The sequence below is a fragment of the Schistocerca americana genome, chromosome 2, assembly GCF_021461395.2.
Source record: "Schistocerca americana isolate TAMUIC-IGC-003095 chromosome 2, iqSchAmer2.1, whole genome shotgun sequence".
Classification (NCBI taxonomy): Eukaryota; Metazoa; Arthropoda; class Insecta; order Orthoptera; family Acrididae; genus Schistocerca; species Schistocerca americana.
The window spans coordinates 888,991,052-889,018,010 of NC_060120.1; the positions used below are offsets into that span (position 1 = coordinate 888,991,052).

General features: G+C 41.8%; 1 protein-coding gene and 2 non-coding genes across 4 annotated transcripts in view; 1 reads left to right on the top strand and 2 right to left on the bottom strand.

The window, feature by feature from the left end:
• Positions 1-26,959, bottom strand: part of LOC124593965 (caspase-1-like) — a 150,348-nt gene that overhangs the window by 81,668 nt on the left and 41,721 nt on the right. The window lies entirely within an intron of this gene.
• Positions 4,090-4,164, bottom strand: Trnas-cga. Its single transcript has one exon. It is a non-coding gene; the product is annotated as a tRNA-Ser (tRNA).
• On the top strand, positions 4,439-4,513 carry Trnas-cga. The gene has a single exon. It is a non-coding gene; the product is annotated as a tRNA-Ser (tRNA).

Consider the following 26,959-nt stretch of genomic DNA (forward strand, 5'->3'; position numbering starts at 1 on the left):
CGTATTTTTTTCACTAAACGTAAGTGCGGAACCGCATCAAATGCCTTCCTGAAGTCCAGGAATACGGCATCAATCTGCTCGCCAGTGTCTACGGCACTGTGAATTTCTTGGGCAAATAGGGCGAGCTGAGTTTCACATGATCTCTGTCCGCCAATTCTCTGTCTGTTCGACTCCACACTGCTAAAATACATATCAATGCGTGTAGTATTTATGGAACACGCTAATTCTCACTTCAGTATTCCGTTATTCACATAATTTACCAAAGGCGCCTGTACGTACTTACTCCTAACGTTAATGAGGACTATAACAATCGACCCACGTTCGTTCCGGAGTGCCTACAAAGACACGTGCGATGTAATGAACTTCATGGAGAGTGTCACTGGAGTTGCAACTGAGACTTCACATTCTTTGGGATTATTTTTATATGGTAGAAATTTTACTATGTCGTCATAGTCCTCAAGTCAGGCATCTTCAGTACTGTTTGCGACAACCATGAGCGAGCAGACAAATAATTCCATTAAATTTGAGGCTTTTCTCTCAATCGTCGCTCCATTCTTGTTTTTAATTTTGTCCTTTACTTCTGCATCGTTAGGGCTTTCATCACCATTGCCATTACTCAAACCAAGAAACGATATGCCATTTACTAGATGCGAAATACCGGGCCACGCATACGTTAGTTTTTTTCATATTACGCTTGGATCTTTGTGACAGTGTACACTCATTTCTGCATCCTATGGCTGCAGTGCCGTACTTACCCAGATTTTTACCCTCTGTATTTAGGATAATCTGTGTCAGTTGTGACTGCCACGCTTGTATAGCGTAGTTTCTCTAAATTTACTCTTTGTTTACAGTTATGAAAATTTTGCTGCTATTCGAATGTCCTACTAATAAACAAATCTAAACTTTTATGGTCTGGCAGATTGGCTGATTTGTTATCCGACTGTAACAACGGTTTAGATGTGGCATGTTCCACGTTATACGCTTTTATTAGCAGAAAAATTTTAAACTGAATCAAGAGCGTTAAAGTATATTTATTTTATTACAAAATCTACATATACATACTCTGCAGACAAATAGATACTTATCCATTCACTTATTTGCTTTTTTAAAATAATGTTCTGCAGGTTTTGCTACGTATCAGCTCTTTGTAACTGTTTTCCACTCAGCTGACATCGTTATTCCGATATTTAGATCATAACAGGGCTACCAACTGTTACACTTTCAGTCTCGGAATTACTTCACACATTCGCCAACCTACTCCAAGATGCACGGAAGGTAGGCGTAGAGTGTCATCGGCATCGAAATCAGATGGAACGCTTGCTCACCCGGCCCAGCGATAAATATTCCGGAAAGTCGGTATCAGAATGGTCGGATGTGGATCAGAACGCTAGAACACCGGAATACATACCAAATTAACCTGTACACCGCAGTTTCTGCTAGCAATTTAATTGGAGTTTATTTCAAGATCACACAGTTTGTTTAAATTATATATACTTTTCAGTATACTCCACAACTTGTTGGAAAGTAAGTTGCTTAACGCACTTAGTATGTAATAATTGAGGTTTACCATCTGATCGAGGCACATATTTCATTTGTGACATGTCAGTGGCCTCTCTTTGGCTATAATGCCCTATTCGAGACGCGTAACAATGTGTCATACATAGTCTTCACTCTCAGTGAAGCAATGTGGTAACAGACACGGGCACAAAATCTATCTGGAATATCCCGCGTACTGACGTAACAAAAAGTAGACTTGATAACATTTCGACTGGCGCTTCACTTACGATTTTGTTTATATATTTCACGTGTTGCACACTTACATAAATGATGAATTCTGTACATTTTCTTTCTTGTAACCGTTACCGAGTCAATTCGCATTAGACATGAACCGAGGTTTGTTTTTGTAGCTTGAATAGAACAGCTCGTCATTAAATTATTACTACAATAGGTTTCCTAAAACAAACATTGTTAGTACGGTAAGGGAAGTGTTGGTGTTTTAAGAATAAAAAGCGTTGCCTCCAAGTTTGTTACAAATGAAAGTTTTTGGAAGTTATACAAACCAAATACGTATAATCTAGTATAGTATACTGTAGTATAGTAGTCTAGAATTAATGACTGAACACGTTCTACCTTACATGTATTGAAAATCTCCGAGCTTTATCACGTAACACTAGGGTTGCAATATCTAGCTGGGACCTCGTCGGGGCACTGACATGGGGGTATAGAAATGAAGTAGAAAGTTAAATGTAACTTTATTTATAGAACAATTACATGGAACTTGCTGCGGAAGAAGTAATTGGTAGATCATATTTTTCGAAAGATTTCACCTTTTTCAGTAGGCCTTATTCCCTTTTACGTATTTATAAAACTCAATGCAAGTCAGCTTATAGTTAAACTGATTCCACAGTCCTCGATAGCGACAGATTTATGTTATCAATCCACTGGGCCAACATCAGCGAAAATACTCTTTCCACAGTGGCGTAGTGTGCGGGAATACAAAACAAATACCCGCATAATTTTAGCTGTCGGCATTTGCGTTCAGGATTTTCGGTTTCCTTAGGGCAACCTTTCTTCCACCGAATGTTTAGACTTCCATTCTTCCGAGTCACGCTCACTTTCTAAAACGCTCTTCATTACATATATTCCTGAAAACAACTGTCGCCGGAAATCGAACACCAATTTTAGTCAGATATACAGAAGTGTTTTCAGTCGGTGTCACCCGATCTGGGGCTTCAGACAGCGTCATCCAATCAAATACTCGATATTTGTTAAAGAAACAGCTCATTTCTCGGCAGAAACGCGAAGTATATTTGACTGATCGGACTACTGGCAATATTTGAAATTATTTTAGGTGCCTGTCTTCGCCGTCAAAAAATTATTTGAATGGAATCATAAACTTAAGAATTCTCTCAACTGCGGACATTAACGACAGCCATCTTATTTTTGAGTTGGAAAAGTATGATCATTGACATCAACGCTTAAGCAGGAATCTTCCAGTTTCTCTGTCCTTAATGTGTATATTGAAAAATGATTACATATTTTCATAACGATTATTTCAATGTAGACATTAAGGACTCCAGCAGCGCTTGATCTAGTATCATGGAGAATATGGGCTGGGCATCCAATTCCTTCTACATTTTTCCCTCTATTTCTTTAATTTGTTGAAACATTCCGCTGGCAGGGTAGATGAATCCCTACGAAGTTGGTATTATCTCCACAACAAGTGATTGCTTTATCTAATGGAATCTGCAGTTGTCTTTACGTATCTAGATAAAACTAAATTCTCTCCGAGGTTTCGATATTCAGCGAATCTAACTTCAACAGCTTCTGTTGGATTCCGTCAGTTCAGCAATGTATTGAACACGAAGAAATAATCTTTTCAGCCTTGTGGTTAGATACGTCGGTGCCTACGCCGTAAAATGAAACTTCTTGCAATTTTTTTATGCATGCGGACACGGAGTGGGGTGCGAGAATATTTTTAACAATAACTCTAGCCTCGATCCTGGGTGTGGACTGCTTTGCGGCGAGTGTGGAGCCCGGATACATTGCGGCATTCAGTTCTACGGTATAGTCAAGAGAATTGAAGGCTTGATGATGTTTGATAACTTTGTAAGTAGTAGTTAGTTCTGTAGCAGCAACGAGCAATTCTTCCAGGGTATCTTCTTAAATCTTGAATGTAGAAACAGGCTTTGATGTCGATGCTACCGCGAACCTACTTATATTTGTTTGCTTCTTCGTTGAGATGTGAAGCTTCACATCTGACTTACCTACGCGAATTACTGAAATGAAACAGCTGCAGATACCCCCCCTAATGCTTCCTGACCCGTGTGTCCTTTCTTGACGAAAGACCACTCTTTTCTATAATAATAATCCGAAAAGCGACACTTCGTCTTTCCACCCTTGGCGTTTTCGAAAGCTATGGTACAATAAGTTTATTAGACTGAACAGTAGACAATAACATTTTAGTTATCAAAGTGTGTGTAACAAGTGTGTATTCCCGCTATAAACACCTGAGACATTCCAGAATGAGATTTTCACTCTGCAGCGGAGTGTGCGCTGATATGAAACTTCCTGGCAGATTAAAACTGTGTGCCGGACCGAGACTCGAACTCGGGACCTTTGCCTTTCGCGGGCAAGCGCTCTACCAACTGAGCTACCCAAGCAAGACTCACGCCCCGTCCTCACAGCTTTACTTCTGCCAGTACCTCGTCTCCTACCATCCAAACTTTACAGAAGCTCTCCTGCGAACCTTGCAGAACTAGTACTGCTGAAAGAAAGGATATTGCGGAGACATGGCTTAGCCACAGCATGTCTCCGCAGTATCCTTTCTTTCAGAAGTGCTAGTTCTGCTAGGTTCGCAGGAGAGCTTCTGTAAAGTTTGGAAGGTAGGAGACGAGGTACTGGCAGAAGTAAAGCTGTGAGGACGGGGCGTGAGTCTTGCTTGGGTAGCTCAGTTGGTAGAGCGCTTGCCCGCGAAAGGCAAAGGTCCCGAGTTCGAGTCTCGGTCCGGCACACAGTTTTAATCTGCCAGTAAGTTTCACCTTAAACATTACTTACTTACACTCGCCGTTCGTATTACGTTTAGAAAAAATCGTCTTATCAGATCGCTGTTCAAATGGGAACTTCCCGATTCTTCCGCGTAGTGCTGCTGAAATAGTTCCAGCCCCATGCTACTGGAGAAATCTGGTATTTTCTCGAATTATGGCGCCATGTCTGAGACAGAATACGCAACACTCAACGCCACCTGTGAGACGACCTTGTCAAAATAGACTTGTTGACACAAATAACACAGGCTGCATTTACATTTTGCGCTAACAGATGGCGTTACTGCAGTACCTGAGCCAAGCTCATAACAGTGTTTTGCAAAATCGGGACAAAATGGGGTTTTGTCGGGGTGTCGGAACAAGATGGTCCATAACGGTGACGGTCCCGATATATCGGGACGGATGGCAAACATACGTAACACTGCTTTGTTTATTCTGCTATGAAGTTCATTGTTTAAAACCCAAGAAAAGACTTGAAATTGCTGACGCTGTCACAATCACTGAAACCAGTCAGGAAGCAGAAATTAGAGAGAAATAATATAATCTTTCGGTTGATACGTGCTCGAAAGGCAGTAAGAATCATTGTTAAAGAAGCATGTATAAAATTTCGCATTATTTACGTTGGCGAGTGACCACAGGAGCCGTTGAGCCACCTTATATAAAATAAAGATGCAACACACCAAGTGAAACGTGTTGAAGTTTGCATTTCTTCCGCGGTTTGTAGGTCACCTTTGGTATGTTATACATTGAAACTTCCCTTCTTTAGGAGATGCGCGATCTGATTTTTTCGCTGTAGTCACTGGCTCCTCACAACAAACGGAGTGCTCTCCATTATTGAATTAACATGATGCTGCGTCAAGACGTCGACCTAAGTAGTGATTTTCACTATTTCGTGGTTAATTTGGAAGTAAACATACACAACAGGAACAACATCAATACCTACATGGACTAATTTCTCGCTAGAAGGTAATGCACCAATTTTCGTGGCGGATACACAAACGCTGAAGCGCAGAATTAAAATTGAAAAATATTACACTGGGGCTATTGTGATGTCCCTTCCAGAATGCGATTTCCGTACCTTTGCGTGTCCTAGGTATTTTTCAACACTGTACATGCAGCTTTTCATTTTTTCACACTCGTAACTGTTTTGAAACTTTATTATAACCGAGAAGCGTCCATTGTAGTCATGTTATTTTCTTCACTTTAAATGTCGTACGGAAATACCGTTTCCGTTATTTCTGCCACTTTTACCCCGATTATGGCAGTGCTTTCCTTTAGCAATACAACAAAAATATTTTCCAATTGCATTGGGGGGGGGGGGGGTGACAACGGTTCAAACCCGCGCCCAGCCATCCTGATTTAGGGTTTTCGTGATTTCCCGAAATCTCTTCAGGCAAATGCCGGGATGGTTCCTTTGAAAGGGCACGGTCGATTTCCTTCCAATTCTCCCCAAATCCTACAGGACCGCTGAACACTGGTCCACAACCAACCAACCAACCCACACCAGAGTAAATAGAGTATTACGAAATCTTGTTTCACACGAAGTAAAATTCTTTAAGAGGGACCACAAAGTTGAACAGTTTGTCAGCTTGTGTCGGAGGCCCAGGGTATGAAGTATGTCACTGCGAACTGTACTTTGGAATTTTAAGTGTTCCGAGTTACAGCAGATTGGACTGAAGCCCCCTTAGTATTGTGAGGTAGTTTCAGCTGCATTTGAAGCTTGCAATACGGCTGGAGTTCAAGTCTTGAGGAAACAGATTGAAGACAAAAGGGAACGTTATTTGGTTTTACTAACTCAAGTAGTTAAGTTTAATAAATAGTCCATGTGGAAGGTATAAATGAATATAAATGTGTGACGTTTTCTGCACATTAATAAAGGTTGTTATGGTTGATGCTGGAAACGTTGTAGCTTTGTGTGTACCCACAGGCGCTTTAGGTAGAGCTACGTATGCCACTATACGACAAAACATTCCATCAGCTACTCGCGCTGTTTACTGCGCCGCTAATCCACTAGTTTACGTCCGCTCTGTAACATTGAAAAGAACAAGGAGAGAGAAAGAAGTATAGCCCAGTGTTCTTAATGCGCTTCACTGTATGTTAATGGGCCGTGAGCGCCCGCGATAAGAGCTATCATTCACGGCCTACAGAACAACTTCAGGGCAATAGGCCGCGAAGCTTCCGCCACAATGAGTGCGTGGGCCACAGGGAAAGCTATCAGAAGATAGATTCAGGCTACACAGGTTCTCACGGGGATGTGGCTGAGAATGGAGGCGGAAGATTATCGGTCACCTATAACGTGGGTTTTCGCACACGCTATCGTGTGACAGTTTGAAAGCCGCTTACGTCATCTTCATTTGTTATCTGTTCGAACAAAGAAGGTTATCCAATCTTTTATACTTGGACCTACTCTGGACTTTTAGCTCACGGTGTTCAGCTACGATTATATTTGCTACTCCAGCATGTTTCCGATCTGCCATACATTAGATCGCCTTCTAGGTGTTACTCCTGCTAACCCGGGAAATAATTTCCTCGATCCATTCACCACATAGCTTCTCACCCTATTCACCTCAATTTCGTTTCATTTACAGCTTTAATTACAATGGCGTATTGTTGAAAGAGTACATGTTCTGGGCTTCATCCAGAGATAATGCTACTGTGATCGGGTTAAATGTGCGAGTGCGAGTGAAATGGCGCGGCGATTGGAAACGTTCTCAAGTTTAAATAGGTTTCTCACTGGCAAAACATCTAAACTGCACACACATTCACGGTGAAATTCTGGCGGTGTAAGGGCCAATGACAATGTCTACCCGTAGTGAAATGGTGCCAGCAATTTGACGAAGCCTGCACACACGTGGCTAATATTGATCGGAAAGGAAGGCAATTGACACCGATCACAGAAGACAAAATCCAGGCAACGGACGAGAACAGATTCGCAGCAGTCACATATTTTCCAACGGTGAGGGCGTTCACGCAGCTGTTATCGAATGGCTCCGTGGTCAAGGACCCAACTTCTATCGTCAAGGAATTTAACGACTCTTAGGATGTGTCGACCGTCGTTAACAGGGACTTTAGGATGTACAAAAATAGTGCAAATTACGAGGTCTGTTCAAAAAATTCTGGAACATTCGAAATTTCGCACCAATGGTGTGTAGGAGCCAAAAGCGGTTGGCAACCCTGCACGCGCCTGTGTTTAATGTGTAACTGCAGGAAGATTCATTGTTGTATGTCAGTTATTCAGTGCTGTACTGGGAAGAACAGTGTGTTGCACAGTTCGCGAATTTCGAGACGGCAGAGTTAGTGTAGGGTGGCCAAACTATTTTCGGTGAAAACCGGGACACACTCACCCGGGTGCCAGTGGACACCTCATTCCACATGTACCCAGGTTTCTTAATTTTAAATTAATGTTTTGTTGATACATTTTGTTAACCCGATTATTATAACTAATAAGCGGATACAAAAGATTGATATAATCTAGATTATCTGTATAATTAATGACATTTAATAAACTTATACAGTAATAAAGAAATGTATTAGGATTTTCCAAAATTTTACAGCCATTCAACTCTTAATCAATTAATATTAACATGAGCTTTAATATTACTGAGCACTTGTAGATGGAATTGACTGTCCATGGAGAAAAGAATATTTTTCACTGACTCCAGCCTTGTTGATCAAGTCTTTGTTCTTTGAGACACAGTGATAAAACTCGGCACAATCCATTTTGTAGTTGTACAGGATCTGCAGGATTGTTTCAAGAGAGTCCACCTCCATTCTTGTTTCTTTCATCAGTCCACTAGATATTCATGAACGAAAATATTCTTTCCACTTTGGCATTATGGGCTGGGATTGCAAATAAATACCTTGCAATTATTACCAACTCAGAGTAATGCTGAAGAGAGTCACAGCTTTTAAAAAACTCACCCACTTCTCATGGCATTCCAATGGTGTTTTTTTTCATCATTCAACTTGTGAAGACTTTCTTCAACAAAATTTGCCAGTATGCCCAAGTGATCAAAGAGAATGGAATCATCGATTTCAATCTCTTTACTCTTCAAATAAGAAACTGTCTCTTCAACACTTTCCCATTTTGGCACTCTCTTCAGTAACATCCAATCAAACACCGGCGATGAGGGTAAATATGAGGCGCTCCACTTCCTGGGATATTCTACAGAAGTGTCATAAAACTTGTTAACTTCTCTAAAACTCCTTTCCGCTGCTTCTGATACTTCTGCTCTTTTAAGGACAGATTTAACATTAAAAGAAATGAACTGCCGTTCTCTCCTCATAGTAACAGTTTCCAGAGTATTTTTCAAAACATCATTTACCTCTATTACACTTTTCGTGCTTCCCTCAATTTCCTTTATCCCATGCTGCAAAGTGCTAAGCTGACTGAATGAACCATAAGTAGGCTTCACTTAAAGGGTTACCGAAAAACTGAATCAATATTTTGGGGGCTTTGTCTTCATTTAGGAAAAAATCGTTTAACGGTTCAAACAGGCGAATTACTCTCAACTGCTGGAAGCAGTGATAACCAGCGAGTTTTCGAGTGACATTACATTCATATATTCAGTTCCCACATAATCCCAAAACTCCTTAAGCCTCTCTGTTCGAACAGTAGATATGTAAAAAAAGTGAGAGTATACCTTCATGACGATAGTTTCAACATCACAGCTTAAACTGTCAGCAGATGTCTGCACGCTATTGTGTAAAACATGTGCAGGGCACCCTATGCCTTCAATGTTTTCATGCAATGTTGCCTTTAATTTGGTAAGTACGTTGCATTTGCCTTGTCTTTTTAAACCATCAAAGTTTGTGTTGGTGTTGTCTCCACAAAATGCCACACATTTATTTTTCTCAAGATCAAACATTTCGATAGTATTCATACAAAATCTTGAATTTTCGTCAGATGTTTCATTAGATAGGGAACTCACCTCCAAAGTTTGGTCTGAATTCCCTGATTAATATCGAAAAACTGAGCAACAAACGGAAATATTTTAGTGGCCTTGTGATTGCTGGCATCAGTGGATATCCCGTAGAAAGAAGACTTTTTGATGTATTCAAGGCTTTCCTTTACACTCTGGGGAGCAATAACTCCTTTCACTAAGGCTGACACTTTAGTTCTTGCTGAACTAAACTTTTTTGCAATGGAAGAATCATCAAACATAATGCTATTAAGCTTATTAGTACAGTCACTAGATCTGTAAGTTTGGTGATGTTTTACCGTGTGGTAGGCTAGTGTAAGCTCGGCTGTTCGAACTTTCGTCTCTTCACTTGACTGATGTTTCACAAAATAATTTTGTAGAGTTTTACTGCAGCTCGGTGCACTGTATGCGTTAATGTGTTTCTTTGACCTGATGTGATCAACTATGTCGGAACTTCCACCATGACTTATACTATAAAACAGTTACATACGGAACATACTGCTTCGTAACCAAAACGACCTTTCTTAATGAAATTCCATTCCTTGGAATAACAGTCATGAACTTGCAGGCACGTTTCGGCATTGCGTTTCACAGTACTGCAGCAATAATACCACTAATATGAGAAAAAACTATTGCAGTTTGTCTGACAAAACTTCAACTACTACACTGTTCTGACAATGAGTGTGTAAGTGGCGCGACAATCTGACGGTTTCATAGCTCTGTTACAATAATACAACTATTTGTTGGCCAAAGTATCGCTCAAAGTAAATTATTGCCCGAGTGTATCAATACTGATACTGTGATTACTAGTATGGGACAATGGAGGTTTTAAACAAATAAGCTAAAATATATTGATTTCTTGTGTTGTATTTCCTTTAATATAGCGAAATCCCAAAAATTTGAGAAAGTTTCACGAAATGTATTTGAAAACTGAATTCCGGGACTTTTGAGCGTCCCGAAAGAAATTTTCGGGACACCGAAACACAGGGATGAAAACCGAGACAATCCCGGTTTTCCGGGACGTTTGGTCACCCTAGGTTAGAGGAGCAACGCGAGCGCATTCAATTTTGCGTGAAACTCAAGAAAACCTTTAGAGAGACAAACCAAATGACGCAGGAAGCTTATGGTGATGAGTGCTTAAGTCGTAATCGGTGTTACGAATAGTTCAAGGAAGTTGAAGATGTCCCTTCGCTCATGTCAGAAACGTAAACGAAATTTCTCGTACCAATTGAAGACTGATTGTCGGACAGATTACAGGAGAATGTATTTCCAAATTTGGAAACCCCGTTGAAAGGACGAAGATTTGGAAAGAGACGTGATGAAAGAAAATTTGCACGATCTAGCAGGAGGCATACCTCCCGGAAATTGAAACGGTCTATCACTGTGGAGGAGAGTATTTCGAAGATCATTCACAATAAGTAAAAGGTGTCACTTGGCCTGCCACAATAATGTGTGTAACTTTTTCAAATTCCTCGTAGTTAATAGTATTGGCAGTATACACAATGTTTGAGAGATTTGTATGCCTTGATAGAAGAGCAGGAGTGGCTCGGCACCTGTCACTTATCAGTGTAATACCATTAATGATTCTGAATACTGAGTGGTTTACGGTAAGTACAGCTTTTATCAGTCAAGGGAAACTATTCTGCGACAACGACTTTTTTCTAGTCTCTACTATTAATAGCAAACGTTGTTCCCTCACCAGCTCTTATGATTTCAGCATCATGGGTGTATGTGCGTCGTCACTGTACTAAGGGAAGTCCATTGAATAGCGCTTTCCTTCTGGGGCTCTAAACACGCTTAGTTGTGGGATGTCTATCAAAAGCACTGCAGATCCGTTTTACTTTTCTGCTTCTTTTTCCTCTGTGCAAGGTGACCTTACAGACAGACACCTTCGGGTTTGTTCATAATTTAGCATTTCAAGCTCCGTGCTTGTACATCAGTTTCCCAAACCAATACGACGAATTCTTGAAAACTAAAACCTCTTCAGATGACCACATGATTTCCGTGCGTCTGTATTACAGAACATTTGCCGTTTCTTATAAGAACCGCTTTTAGCTAAACACAATTTTAATTCTTTGTCTCATAGTACTACGAATAATTTTTATACAGAATTTAAACTCTTGCATGGACACAATTTTGTGAACAAAAGCAACTCAGTACTGTTACTTAAAAAAGAAAGCATGTAAGTCTTGCTTGTTTGAGGTTCTTGATTCGATTTTTGCTAGTAGCAACTTTAACATTCTGTCTGTATCACGGAAACGTTAATCTGCAAATACTGAACCGTAATTTATGAAAAACAACATTTTGATCATTATTATCAAGCAAATGAATAAAAATTCTACACAGTGTGTTAAGCTGGCCCATGACCGAGTGAGGTTGTGGGGAAAGGAGGATGTAAGCCCTGTTCCCCGTTTCTCGCCGCCGTTTTTGGTCTGTTATAACAACAACAACAACAACAACAACACAGACCGACGATGGCGCCAACTTCTTAATTTCTGTGCACATCGCGAAGCGGGAGACCTGCAAGAGGTAAATTCTTCCGGCTTTTTATCCGGACATAGGTATCTTATCAAACGCTTATCTCCCAAGCCCGCTTTATAGCTCCTAGAGGCATGTTATAGTAACTGAGAAACTCCTGTATAACGTATAAATAAAATTGCTGCTAGTAAGAATAGATCGAAGGACATCTTGATTAGAAGACTTTTACGCTTTTTTTTTTTTTGAATTGCATCGTACTGGTTTAGGGAATCATTTTCCGTACAGTGTGGTTCCAGTCATGTAATTATGAAGAAAATTGAAGAGGATCTAGTTCGTAAGCTCTTCTTCGAAGTAATCAAAGATCACAGTTTAACGGCTCGTCGGCAACGAGGTCATTAGTATTGGAGCACGAACCGACTGGGAGCTATTCCATGAACCTTGACCTTTTGGGTAATCATTCCTGCGTTTCCCTCCAAAGATTTAACAGAACTATAGATCATCTAAAATTGGACGACCAGACTGCGTATTACAACTGCCGCCGTTTCTAATTTTCGTCCACCATCTCACGGGCGCTCGGTCACAACATTTTAGCCAGGCTTTTGCATGTACGTGGCTAGCTCAATCAGACCACTGTCCGCGGAAGGTAAGATCCCACACTTTGGACGAGGCAGGGAATTTCGTATGAGGGCACACCCAAATGCAAATAGATTCAATATTAATAGTTGATGCTTCTGGTGCATTTTGTTCTCTATGTCTGTTCATATCTGTAAAGTTGTAGATCGCCGATATTTAAATGGTAACACTTTCGTCATTTTACCCTTCATTTCCTTTTGGGCATTACTGCAGTTTCCGCTCTATTTGCAAGTTATTCGGTATCTTACAGTATTTACTCAATGCATGCCGTAGCACAGGTCAGCGTCATTTGTAACATCTGACTACAAAGCTGTGATGTTGACACTCACATGATGTTTCAAACTATCTACATCTACATACATACTCCGCAAGCCACCTGACTGTGCGTGATGGAGGGACACTCACATGAAAATGGCTATGGAGCCGAAATTGCTACTGTGTCCAAAAGGACTTTAAAGAACAGCCGGATGGCGTTAAGATAAAATTGGAATATTCAAGGTGACTGACGAAAGTAGGAAAATTCTCATCCATTATCTGGGAAAACATTCTAATAATTGTCTAAGGGGAATATGTTCTGATGCTTTGTTTCCATCGTTGAAATGAGGTGAACACGGACGCACAGAACTGAAGTAAAGAACTGTAGAGCCATCCCATTTTCTTCACATTTACCACGGAGAATTTTAAGTCACTTCTTTCAGAGTTGGTTGGAAGATTAATTTGGGCAAAGCTTGCACTTCCACGTAACTTTCCTATCTATTAAACCTGCAAGTCACACGTGAAAACAAAGGATTTCGATGATCAACACTTGACTCTTGTTAATGTCCTTCAGTTTCTTTGTTCTTTCCTTAAAGGGTTCGATGCGTAAGAGTGACATTTTTATCAGCTACTACACACCTTACACCACACTGCATTGTACCAGCTTCTGTTGATTCACAGCTGTCTGCACTTCGTATACGTCAGCAAATCTGTTTCTGATAAAATGAAGAGCATTGCGACATGGGAGTACCTGTCGGCGATAAAAGGAAACAAGGAGAAGGCCAAGACACACACACACACACACACACACACACACACACACACACACACACACACACACACACACACACAATTTAACCACCGGTATTCTTGAATCTTCGTGGCCAAGCACTGAAAATGTTTTGCATTTATCTACTAAGAAGAAGCCCTTCAGCTGATTGTTCATTCCACTGTTTTCTATTCACTTAGGGAACGCGGAAGGAACGACTTCGGTGGTAGCTACAGACACTTCTGTGCTAACTGTAATTTGCCCTATTCTGTCTTCATCAGCTCTGCGGCAGAGATACGTGGATGGACTTTTCCGAGGCGGGTCTTGCGAGATGCACGGCGTTGTATTTCACGAGGCTACTAGTAGGATAGTCCAACATTTTTTTGCCCTTTCACACGCGTCAAAAAAGCCTGTAACCATTCTAACCACCTTCGTGTAGGTTCGATGTCCCCTGTTAGTTCGATAAAGTAAGCGTCTCATATACTTTAGCAGTATGTAAGTATGAGTCGCACTATACCCGATTCAACGGATTAACGTTCCTGAAGTGAACACTTGCGTGGCGACTGGTCAACGGTCACAGCACACGATCACGGCCGTTGTCACACCACTTTAAGTAGACCCGTAATATATATATATTAGATTTTTGTGTTATACTGCCGCTAAAGAAACGAAGCTATAAAGCGTGAACAGACAGCAACAGTTTTGCTGATCGGTATGCTAAATGCTTACGCTGTGTATTTCTTGTGTCAAGTCTGAGTGTGCAGTCCCTTTCTCAGAACAATTCTGTACATGACTTTATGGCTAGTTCTGATCGATGAATGTCGGCTTGGTTTGAAAATGCTCTCTGTTTATTCTTTGAACATGAAACGTCGAAACGCTTCAGTTTTCACCTTCGTTTTACTAAATTTACGAAAAACGATTTAGCAGCACTGTTAGCGGTAGAGCTTAGTGGACTTTTAACTGACTTGTATATGAAAGGTTGTGGGTTCGATTCCACTTCAAGTTGATAGTTTTTAATGTTTATCGAAATGGCATCCTGCGTTTTACACTTTACAGTAAATCGACTGTGTGGAGGAAAATCAACCTTTGCATGTGACAATACGCAGATCACCATTCCTCACTTTGGAAGTGTTGATCTTTTAGTCCAGAAGCATTCATTCAGTTACACACGGTGTTCCGAAATTCCCATTACAAATTTCTAGGACTTGTAAAGGCTAGTGAGCACATTACACTCTGAAAAGGAACCAGTGTCCGGGAACGTACTGTTTCCATTCTAAGACCGTTTAAATTCTGATGTTTAATCCGGCTACTTCTGCTTGAGAAACTGAATTAGACGGCGAACCACCTACGAGGTACTAATTCGATAGGAAAGAACGAAACGTCCATTTGTCACTTAAGTGCATTTGTTTGTATTAACAATTAGACATTGAAGTGTTTACATTATTCCGAAACAAAAAAAGAACTCAGCATACTGTACGTACGTCACAGTGCTGATGGATTACAGCTCGCGACTCTATGTGGCGACCACCAACGCTGTTACAGACATTGCACACGTCATCCAATCTCTATCGCAGACCGGGACAAGAAACTGACTCTTCTCTTCCTCTCAGCAGACCTGGACGCGTCTGAATTGAAACGGTACGATTCCGGATATGGTTTCCTATTCAAAATATTATGTACTCTCTCCCCTCTATACGTCCTAGAAATTTTTAACGAGAATTTCCGAACATCCTGTGTACGCCATGCAGAAACAACATTGGAAGTGTAGAAGACGCTAAGAACTTACCCCGTTGGTGTTGCTTATGTTTGTTAATGTTTAAAAACAACGTCCTTCTTGGATAAAATGTTTAAAATTGGCTAACACCTTTTTATTCGAGTAAGTTTGTCAATTCCCGGAATCATACCACCTCTTTTTTCACTACTTCTGGGCTTACACTATTTTGCCCAAATGAGAGCGATTTATGTCAAGAAAGGCTGGCAACAAACTTAAGAAAACTAAAAAGGCTACAGAAGAATGTAAGTGAAAACCGCCCTATCCAGACACCGAGGGGAAACATTTATCACTGCCGTAACGATCAAACGTATGTCAGTTGGTTGTCTGCGCTGAACAGCTCAAGTCCGGATAGAGCGGAAAAAAAAAAAAAAAAAAAAAAAAAAAAAAAAAAAAAAAAAAAAACCTGAAGTCACCGCAGTAACTCATTTCACTGTTAGTTTGTTGAACGAAACAAGGAAATAATTCGCCAATTTTTTGTTATAACCAGTCCTCCCAATACGTCCACGAACATCTTTATAGCAAACTGTTTTGTCTTTCATTTTTTTGATTTTTTACGAGTCTCACAAGCATTTGACAATGTCATAACCTGTTTCGATGTGCCAGTGGTATAGGTAACTGCTGTTTGGTCTGAAACAGTTACAACATTGTGTAAAAAATACAAGACAACTGCTTAATCTCCCAGAAATTGTCATTGCATTCCGAGCTATTATAAATAGCAGCAGCGGTCACCGAGCTTCAGTGCAGTTATCAGTGTAGTTCATTTTGAAGGTTATAGAGAAACCTATCCCCCCCATCGTATTGCAAGAAACGTCGCCCGTGTAGCCCTCCACAAATGCCTTTGTCCTGGAGAAGAGCATTTTTCTCCAGCCTTAGACAGCACCGACCTCTCCACGATATAGTACGTCTGCAGAGTAACTGGGCGAAACCACTCAGCATTGGGCACGGTGCGAGTGTGGCCAATAAACATTGCCACGCTACTCGGGCGCGCAGCCAGCGTGGCCGACACGCAGATTTTTTTAATGTTTTATTTTTTACTTTAGTGGCCGGTCCAGCAGCGCAAGACACGGGACGACGCCACTAATTTGCGTGCCGGGGCCAGAGGGCGCGCGTAAAACATGAGAAGCGCGCGGATGAGCCGATTACGACATTCCGCCGGACACGGAGAGGCGCGACGAAACGCGGGCAGGCGGAAAGTGTGACGAGCCTGCAAGACGGACGTGCGGCGAAAAGCGCGTGCCGCCATTAAGCCACGTCCGTGTGTGCGCGCGCGCGCGCGCGCGCTCCGGAGAGAAGTGAGTGTGCGATAGTCTTCTGTCACGGCGAGTGCAGCAACGCCGTCATAAACGGCGTGATTTACTGCGCCGGACACGCAGGGAGACACGTCGAAGCAGTTGGCCCACTCGTCCCGTAGCAAGGAGGATGAGAAGGAGCAGGCAGCAAAAAGAGTCAAGTGGTGGTCACGGAAGGTGAGGGGCCACAGATAGCTGGGGGCTAGGGTCGCCGACGGCAGCGTCATTATCGCCACGGCGGCTGCTATTTATTATGAGCTCAGCCGTAATAGTCGGTCCTCCCGAGGGGCAGATGACGCTCTAGTGTCGCTCGTAAATCTCTGATATTCATTACGGAATTCTATTCACTTCAAATGGGGACGGGTAGCAACGGTGAGGAGGCGCTGCAGAACGTTGCTCTGTGCACAGGTAACGTCGCACCCTTCATAAACCCCGAATAAATGGGACCTCGGCAGCTCCTCAGCGCCGCTGATCGGGAGCTCGTGTTCAACAATCTGCACGCGGGCGGGCGTACGGTTGCTTTCTCACTTGTTAATGTGAACTGTTGGCAGTCAGAGGCTGTTCTAGGCAAGACAGACACAGCGAAATACAGAGAAACCCTTCTGATGAAATACACGGTGATTGTAATTAAACTTTCCCTGCTTGAGGCAGTGTAGATGGAGAACTACTTACCGTAAGGATACCAAACTTTACAGCAATGACATTCAGGATTTGCGTTATTATTAAGGGTGTATACAACCCGAGACAACCGGGAGATTCGGGAAAAACTAGGGAATTTTTCGTCCGGGGGAAAAACAGAATGCCCGGAATTTTTCATTGTTTTAGTTATCAGTTAAATTTTTGTGATTTTGTCTGGTAAGAACAAATACTCTAACAAAGGATATTACTGCACCCCGCTTCTCCAGAATAATACTGCAGCAACAACACATGAACGAGAGAAAAAAAAAACTTAAGTCGCAAAGGAAATGCGCCATATTCAACAACAAAACAGTGCTCATACAAGCTTCCTAACAACAAATTGCCTCCGATGAGCGTGACGTTTACATTAGATTTCGTTTGAGCAGTTGCGGGCGGGCTCTTGCGCATGCGCAGTTTAGTCGCTTCTGGCTACCGATGTGTGGCTGGACACCACTAATATTGCACCGGTTCGGAAATATCTTAGATCTGGGGCTGATGCACAGAGCAGTCTGAGTTGCAGTGGGGAGGTGGGTAGTCTCCACGTGACCTGTGTTTACGTTTAGTGATTTTGCTGTTTCCTCTTCATTAATTGCTCTCACATTAAATTAAAACAAAACTGATTTCTGTGCCCGGAAGCTACCAAACGAATTAAAATACGTTCGCATGATTACGGAAGGCTAAAATATGTTGTTAGTTTCAGGTTTTATTTCCACCTTTGACAGTCAAGCATTAATCGCCTTGCAGAACAATGAAGTTATTTTTGTCGGTTTACTAAAGAGATTTGGCTTTTATTGATCTTTTGCGCTGAGGCAGTCAATTTATTTGAAATGAAGTGTTCAATTTCACACTGTTGACTAGTTTTTATTGTTCGCTACATTTCAAGTGCACGTTTTCTATCTTCTAGTTCATATGGCATTATGCTATAATAAAGAACCAAACGTGAGATAATACAGTACTGGTACTCAAAATTTACATCCAAATCTGGACATACGAATGTGCACTTTAAGCCGAATTATGCATTTTAGTATGGTTCACGAAATTTCGATGCCCTTGAAGTATCCTCTGATGTCTTGTTTCTTTTATGACATAATGCAAGATCTTTTAATGTGTTACACGTACGAACATACGGGCTTCCCGCTTCATCGTAGCTGCGCAAGCGCATTGATGCCTGTTATCCGGCGCTGTAGTGCAATAGCTGAAACGAACCAATTTCTAACAGGTCACGGGAAAATATTGCGAATGGTGGTTTGAAAAGCGTTACTTCCGAAGTAAATTTCGTTTTACTAAAGATGAACTACGTGCGGAATATACGATAAATTTCTTAAATCACAGAGCGTTTGACTGTCTTAAAAATCAACTCTTTGAGGACGACCATCTAGAAGAATTTCGAGCCCAGAAGATCAGACATTTACGTCGTTATTGAACATTTTACTGGAACATTTTTGTGATGTACCTTAAAGTGTAACACGCGCAAAAAGAACAACAATATAGTATGTGGAAGCTTAGATTCTCTTGCACCTTATTAATCTTCGAGACCAATATTTTATGTGAAAGTTTTTCTTGTAGCAACACTGTATATTAATTTAAACCATTAACGTTTTTTAACTGTGTGTTCGCGCTACTAAGAGTGCTCTTGCTATTGGTTGACTACATCACGCGGCCTATGCTGTCATCAGCTGGCGAGATCACGTGACATGCGCTATGGCTGGCTTACAAAAGCGCGTCGCAATCTCGGTTTCAATGCTTCGGAAAGTAACATGCGATGTTTGGTGGAATTCGAATTTATACCTTCATAACACGAAAAAATGCAGCGTACGTGTTGCTGCACATCAAAGATCTTTCCAAAATGTGTTCTTCCCCCCCCCGAGTTTCGTTTTCGAAGGTGCATGGAAATTCTGCGTCGGTGTAGCAACATTCTAAGAATTGCTAAGTTTTACATTGTCGTGGAAAAACATACTGTCACTTAACACAGAGAAAGTGCATTTTCAAGCGGGAGAAAGTGCATTTTCAAGCGGGAGAAAGTGCATTTTCAAGCGGGAGAAAGTGCATTTTCAAGCGGGAGAAAGTGCATTTTCAAGCGGGAGAAAGTGCATTTTCAAGCGGGAGAAAGTGCATTTTCAAGCGGGAGAAAGTGCATTTTCAAGCGGGAGAAAGTGCATTTTCAAGCGGGAGAAAGTGCATTTTCAAGCGGGAGAAAGTGCATTTTCAAGCGGGAGAAAGTGCATTTTCAAGCGGGAGAAAGTGCATTTTCAAGCGGGAGAAAGTGCATTTTCAAGCGGGAGAAAGTGCATTTTCAAGCGGGAGAAAGTGCATTTTCAAGCGGGAGAAAGTGCATTTTCAAGCGGGAGAAAGTGCATTTTCAAGCGGGAGAAAGTGCATTTTCAAGCGGGAGAAAGTGCATTTTCAAGCGGGAGAAAGTGCATTTTCAAGCGGGAGAAAGTGCATTTTCAAGCGGGAGAAAGTGCATTTTCAAGCGGGAGAAAGTGCATTTTCAAGCGGGAGAAAGTGCATTTTCAAGCGGGAGAAAGTGCATTTTCAAGCGGGAGAAAGTGCATTTTCAAGCGGGAGAAAGTGCATTTTCAAGCGGGAGAAAGTGCATTTTCAAGCGGGAGAAAGTGCATTTTCAAGCGGGAGAAAGTGCATTTTCAAGCGGGAGAAAGTGCATTTTCAAGCGGGAGAAAGTGCATTTTCAAGCGGGAGAAAGTGCATTTTCAAGCGGGAGAAAGTGCATTTTCAAGCGGGAGAAAGTGCATTTTCAAGCGGGAGAAAGTGCATTTTCAAGCAGGAGAAAGTGCATTTTCAAGCAGGAGAAAGTGCATTTTCAAGCAGGAGAAAGTGCATTTTCAAGCAGGAGAAAGTGCATTTTCAAGCGGGAGAAAGTGAATTTTCAAGCGGGAGAAAGTGAATTTCCTTTCCTTGTCCACGTGTACACCCTGTTGTTAATGTTAGTGTCATGACTTGCCTTTATACGCACGTACGTTTGAAACAACCAAAGTATATTATGGTTGTGAACAGTCAACATGGGTCTGGACAAGGTGAGCAGGGCTTTACTCGTTAAGCTATTTTACCAAAATAGCAGCAATAGCGTTCTTCCTTCACGAGTATCAACGCATTAACACAATGCGTAGAGGTTGTTTCTGCACCGGCGTTGAACATGATTCAGTAGTTACAGTTTACTGGCGAATTGGGAATTAATGGTGGGAGAGGGCGACGGACAACTGCGCCACCAATTGTTGAAGTAATTGTTCCCATGGCTGAGAATACTGGACGCAATGTGCGATCTTTGAACAGTGCATGAGCTGTGTCACAACATCTGAACATTCCATGGTCCATCATTAGGAAAGTCCTGCGAACAATTGTGAAGGGTGTCTACTGTGGTTCCATGTTGTCGTGTATGCAGATAGTCACACTGAGGAACGTTCGTAACCTGGAACGTAAATATGATATGCAACTAACTAATGTTGCTCTCATGTGGAAGTTTAAATCTATTTCTTTAGGTGGTTTATTAGTTATTCCTCTTCCTTACGTCCTTACTATTGGTGAAACAAAGTTTCATTGTCCTACGATCACTCATTTTTACGAGGGTCCTCAAGTAGCTGAAGTTTATTTATAACCATGCTGCACATCTAATGTCTCTTCAAATCTTTTTTACTGTGGTAATGCAAATTTCGAAGTCAGAGCTTCGTCTAAATTGCTTCCAGAGGAAATTGCTGTTTACCTTCTAATAAAATGGTCAGAAGTTCAATGCGAATTACAAAATGATTAGACATACCTGCATGGTTCCAAAAAGCAGTTGACAGTAAAAGAGTGAGATCCACCACAGCAGTACTAAGATTTCAACTTTCCGATACACGACAAATCACACATTCAAAGTTATTCAGCTCAGTACTTTGAGATGAGAATTACGAACATCGTAAGTCGGAAACCACTTAATTGGAAAGACAGCGAAAAAATGCGTGGAAAACTAAGAAAATGCGTGGAAAACGAATCGAAACTGGGGCAATACTTAGATCAGCAAATATACTGAAGGAACTGCCTACACTACACTTGTCAGAGCTTTTTGAGTATTGCTGCGCAATATGGGGCCCTTACCCGATTGGATTGACGGAGGGCATCGAAAAGATTCGAAGAACAACAACCTTTTTCACTATCGCGAATTGTGGGGAGTGTCACGGGCATGCTACGCGAGTTAGGTTGGTACTTTCCGTTACTGGGAAATGTTTTTGCAGGATCCGTCACCAGCTTCCTCCTGCGACTGCAGATACATCTTGTTGACTTCCACCTTCATAACGAGAAATGATCTACATAATAAAGTAAGAAAAATCTGAGCTTGCACGGAAAGATTTAGGCGTTCATCTCCAGCCTACTACTCGACAGTGGAATGGTCGGGAATTAGTCTATGAACCCTCTGCCAAGCACGTGTGAGAACTGCACAGTAGTCCTGCAGCTGTAGCGCTTCTACTGTGTGAGGACATTCATTGTCATGTCAACACGTAAGAAACGTTTCTTTTGTATGTGTCGTCATAATGAAGTAACTCAAGTGTACACAAACACTACGGAAATGCAGATGTATTCCATTAGTAACTTTCCATTACTTTCATTGTGTATTTTAAAACGCTTTTAGAAAAAAAATGACTATGTATTAGACAGGCGAAACAACAGCAGATGCAATAATACGTAACACATTCAGACACATGAACTCTCGTGAACAGGTTACATGGAGATAAATTTGTTCAGAGCCGGTCGTGGGCTTTAGCACAATGATGCAAATATGGGATGAAACTATGAAAATCATTAACGGTGGGCATAGTCCCGCTGCATCGTGCAGCTTTCAGATCTGTTCTTATGAAGTAGATGCTTTAATTTCGTTTGGATCGTTATAAAAACCGTGTTCCCGATTTTATATATATAATTACACGGATGTTTAAGCCACGCTAACAAACATTGCCAGAATGATATTTTCACTCTGCAGCGGAGTGTGCACTGATATGGAAGTTCCTAACTTCCTGGCAGATTAAAACTGTGTGCCGGACCGAGACTCGAACTCGGGATCTTTGCCTTTCGCGGGTAAGTGCTCCACCAACTGAGCTACCCAGGAAAGCTACCCAAGCACGACTTACGCCCCGTCCTCACAGCTTTACTTCTGCCAGTACCTTGTCTCCCACCTTCCAAATTTTACAGAAGCCCTCCTGCAAACCTTGCAGAACTGGCACTCCTGAAAAAAGGATATTGCAGAGACGGGGCTTAGCCACAGCCTAGGGGATGTTCGGTCCGGCACACAGTTTTAATCTGCCAGGAAGTTTAATATACATTTGTAAGTAGGCTGTTTAGGTTTTTTTATTGGTAACGCCACCTCTGTATAAAAATCACTGGCTGTGCTGTGTGCAGTCTGTGTCTAGTTTGCATTGTTGTCTGCCATTGTAGTGTTGGGCAGCGGCAGCTGGATGTGAACAGCGCGTAGCGTTGGGCAGTTGGTGAGCCGCCAGCAGTGGTGGATGTGGGGAGAGAGATGGCGGAGTTTTGTAATTTGTCATGAACTGCTATATATATTATGACTATTAAGGTAAATACATTGTTTGTTCTCTATTAAAATCTTTCATTTGCTAACTATCCCTATCAGTAGTTAGTGCCTTCCGTAGTTTGAATCTTATTTAGCTGGCAGTAGTGGCGCTCGCTGTATTGCAGTAGTTCGAGTAACCAAGATTTTTGTGAGGTAAGTGATTTGTGAAATGTATAGGTTAATTTTAGTCAGGGCCATTCTTTTGTAGCGATTATTGAAAGTCAGATTGCGTTGCGCTAAAAATATTGTGAGTCAGTTTAAACACAGTAATGTATAATTTTTCAAAGGGGACGTTTCACATTGCCCTCTTAACTTTCCTTTCTTCTTTGACTAGGTTATTGGCGATGTGTCGGGCAGTCCTCAAAAAGCGAATTTTACAGACTACGGACGTTGACAGACTACTTGGAACTCTACGAGTACGTAACAAGAAGGAACTAGGTAAGACGAATTAGGAGTAAGGCGTAACAAATGGCATTACAAGAGAACTTACCAGTTTCACAAATTCATGTTCAAAGAGGTGTCTGCGCTTAAAAATTTAATTCTTGACTGAACATAAATTCAGAACTGGCTTCTAGTGAGATGATAATCGCATGACACTGAAGTTTGGTTTATGCTTCCTGTACACTCCAAGCTCTGACCAAACACTTTATTCGCTGCCTTTATGTCGCCGAAGTTACGCCCTACGACCAGTAGGTCTGTGACTTATTTTCGTCTCAAGTATCTGGTGCTTCGCAACAACTACGTCTTAGACGTTAACGCAGTGGTGTATCACGTGTCGTCCTCCCTTCATCCCAACCAAACGACTCGCTCGACACAGACAAAGGAAGCGGGAAACTCCAATGGAAGCATGTGTGCAGGTTGCTTTGACGTCATTCTAATAGAGCCACTGACGGCTAGCATTCGCTCCCCACCCCATTCCCCATTCCCCCTTCCCCTCCCCCAATCACGGCAATAGTCAGAAGGTGCCCCACCTACGTCACCTGACATTTCTCCAAAGAACATCGCTTGTAGCACTTCCCACTGCACAAAGGAAAGTGAGGATTCTCGCTCCAGATATACAAACTTCCGCACGGCTTCAATGACAGCAGGGTTTTACAGCGTTCATTATTTCCAGATTCTTTTAATTACCGTTTGAACCAAAGATGACGCCACAGAGGCTACATACACGTTAGAATCCAAGTAGTGTCCACGAGCTCTGGGTGGCTAGCGTGACACGTTCTCAGGATCAGTTTTTAAATTTGCTCTTATCACGTAGTGAAGTTGAGGTAAGGAGCAACATGACATTACAGACGAATCCAGCTTTTCAGTAAGAATGCATACTACAGTGAAAAGTGTCACGGAATTCATGAGAGCGAAGGTTCATTTCTAGCAATTGACTTGTCATTTCTTAACACTGTCTATAGGTTTCGGAGAGGTGATATGTGAACCCAAGCTAGTTAACTCTTCAGGTAGCTGCAACAGAGGTACAGTGGGAGTCATTGACACTTTCTGGAAACTTCGGTACATTACAATGAAATATTAACAGCCTCCTTCGTGGAGAGTATATCCATACGTAGTTCTGATTAACTGGCGCATGTGAAGTTTCAGGTATTCCCAACGAACGCAAAGTAACTGCAATTAAATTCTGCAGTTAATGTAAATCGTACTTGTTTAATTAGTCAATAGTAAAAACGTATGTGGTAATTTAATACGAAATATTGTAATTACTAATTTGGGGCTCCATTTCCCTACCAGGTATAATTCAAATTCTAACAGTTCCATTTAGCACCAGTGACATTACAGCAACCGTGCCTGGCGAAAGTACCGACGCGCAGAATTTTATCTGTTTAATATAATACGGCATCCAGTTTCTGTACATTATGATTCAGTATGCCTATAAACATCGTTTACAACGAAATGCATTGTAAGTATTCGCAGCAGATATTACGCTGAACACTGGCGCAATCTTAAAGCATTCTGTCGATCTGAAGCACAGAGATGTTTCAGACATTTTCTCTACGCTCTGACGTTCAAGTTTCAGGAGGAGCTAGTTCCTGCTTATGGGGTAACGGCAGTTCCCCAAACCGCAAGTAGTACGTAAAATATGTTAGGTTCATCCACAAATTTTCCTGGCGTAATGAGTATTCCATGGGATTTCGGAATTGCAGCTAAGTGACTTCTTGCCAGGCAGCTAATTTTACGAATGGAAACTAATAATGCGCCTAGCTATGTTTACAGAATATTAGGATTAGTCTCCAGTACCAATGCAATACGTTCAGAGGTAGATATTATTGAAGTAATCCAGACAAACGGAAGCCCAAAACGAGAAGTACAGAAACTTTATCATGAATAGGTTGCAGTTATGTACAAGACGTGCGATCTCAAATTTAGGAGGGTATTGACAGACGAAACGAAACTGTAATTGTATATGGTTAAACCATGAACGATAGTTCCGTACCCATTTTACACTCCCAGTTCGCAGTGTGTTCGAAGAGCATTCCATGCACTTTCTGAACTACTTGTCTAGTCGTGACCTACACCGTTGCTACATAATATTCCACAAGACAGTCGGGCTGTGACACATTACGAGCTTATCGGGTCGTACCCACAACATGCATCACGCCGTGCCAGCCCTATCGGATGCGAAGGGGCGACAGATTGTACTTACCATTGACCACAGAGGATTTGCAGCCTATCTCCAAAACACACCTTAATTTTGGTCTAGAACACCTGACTGTCGTACCATCACTTGTTTAACATACTTTAGACTCATCCAGTACTCACTCTCAGTAGAAAAAAAGGAAAACTAAGATTTTATCGCCACAAAAAAGGGGCAACTTAAAACTGTTTACCGAGTGGATGTCGTAAACATCCAAAAAGCGAAGATCCTAGCACGGAATAGGAACAACGAGAGCATGACTTTCTTGTTAAACAGTTTAGTCGTAATACAGCTTGCAAGGATGAAGCTTATGCGATTTCAGATTAGCTCCTCCTTAACACGAAAGCACGCTACAGAGAGGAAAAACAATAGTTCTGGGTATTGCCACAACTTTTTTACCGAACATATTTTTAAGTATCGACGTTGCAATACATTTCTGCATCAACAAAGATGTGGTTATGGCTCTCGGGTAGTGAAGTGTCACCGAAACACTTTGTCGAAACCCAGCTGGCTGTAGTGTCTAGACAGCACAGCTGGGGGGACGAGAAGCACCTGCCTCCTGCTACAGCCGCAGCTGCGCCGCCTTTCAATACGCCCAAGGACGGCGAACACCCCTCCTACAACAACTCGAGAACACATGCCATCTGCCAACTATGTGGCGCGTATGTACAGCTAACTACCCAGACTCAGAATCACCATAGGTATCTTACTGCGACCTTCGCTGACGACGTTCGGTATTTGCATTGGCGGATCGGTAAAGTACTTTGAAGAACCTCGCACGTGTATCCAGAGCCACTGAAGATTTCTACCAGTGATAGAGACAGTAGCAATCAAGTGAATATATAGATGACGTATTTTTCCACTTTATGCACCACGAGATCGGTTTCTCAAATAAGCACTCTGTCTTGACCGATCTCCAATGGGCTGCTGATTTTCACCTTAACTTTGGGGACAGTGGGAGTTATGACTGATTTCATTATCTCGTTATTTCTCTCTGCTTCATACGCTGTGTCTGATCACAATGAAATTATGTATGTTGTTGTTGTTGTTGTTGTAGTCTTCAGTCCTGAGACTGGTTTGATGCAGCTCTCCATGCTATTATATCCTCCGCAAACTGCTTCATCTCCCAGTACCTACTGCAACCTACATCCTTCTGAATCTGCTTAGTGTATTCATCTCTTGGTCTCCCTCTACGATTTTTACCCTCCACGCTCCCCTACAATACTAAATTCGTGATCCCTTGATGACGAAGAACAGGTCCTACCAACCGATCCCTTCTTCTAGTCAAGTTGTGCCACTAACTCCCCATATCCCAAATCTATTCAATACCTCTTCATTAGTTATGTGATCTACCCATCTAATCTTCAGCATTCTTCTGTAGCGCCACATTTGAAAAGCTTCTATTATCTTCTTGTCCAA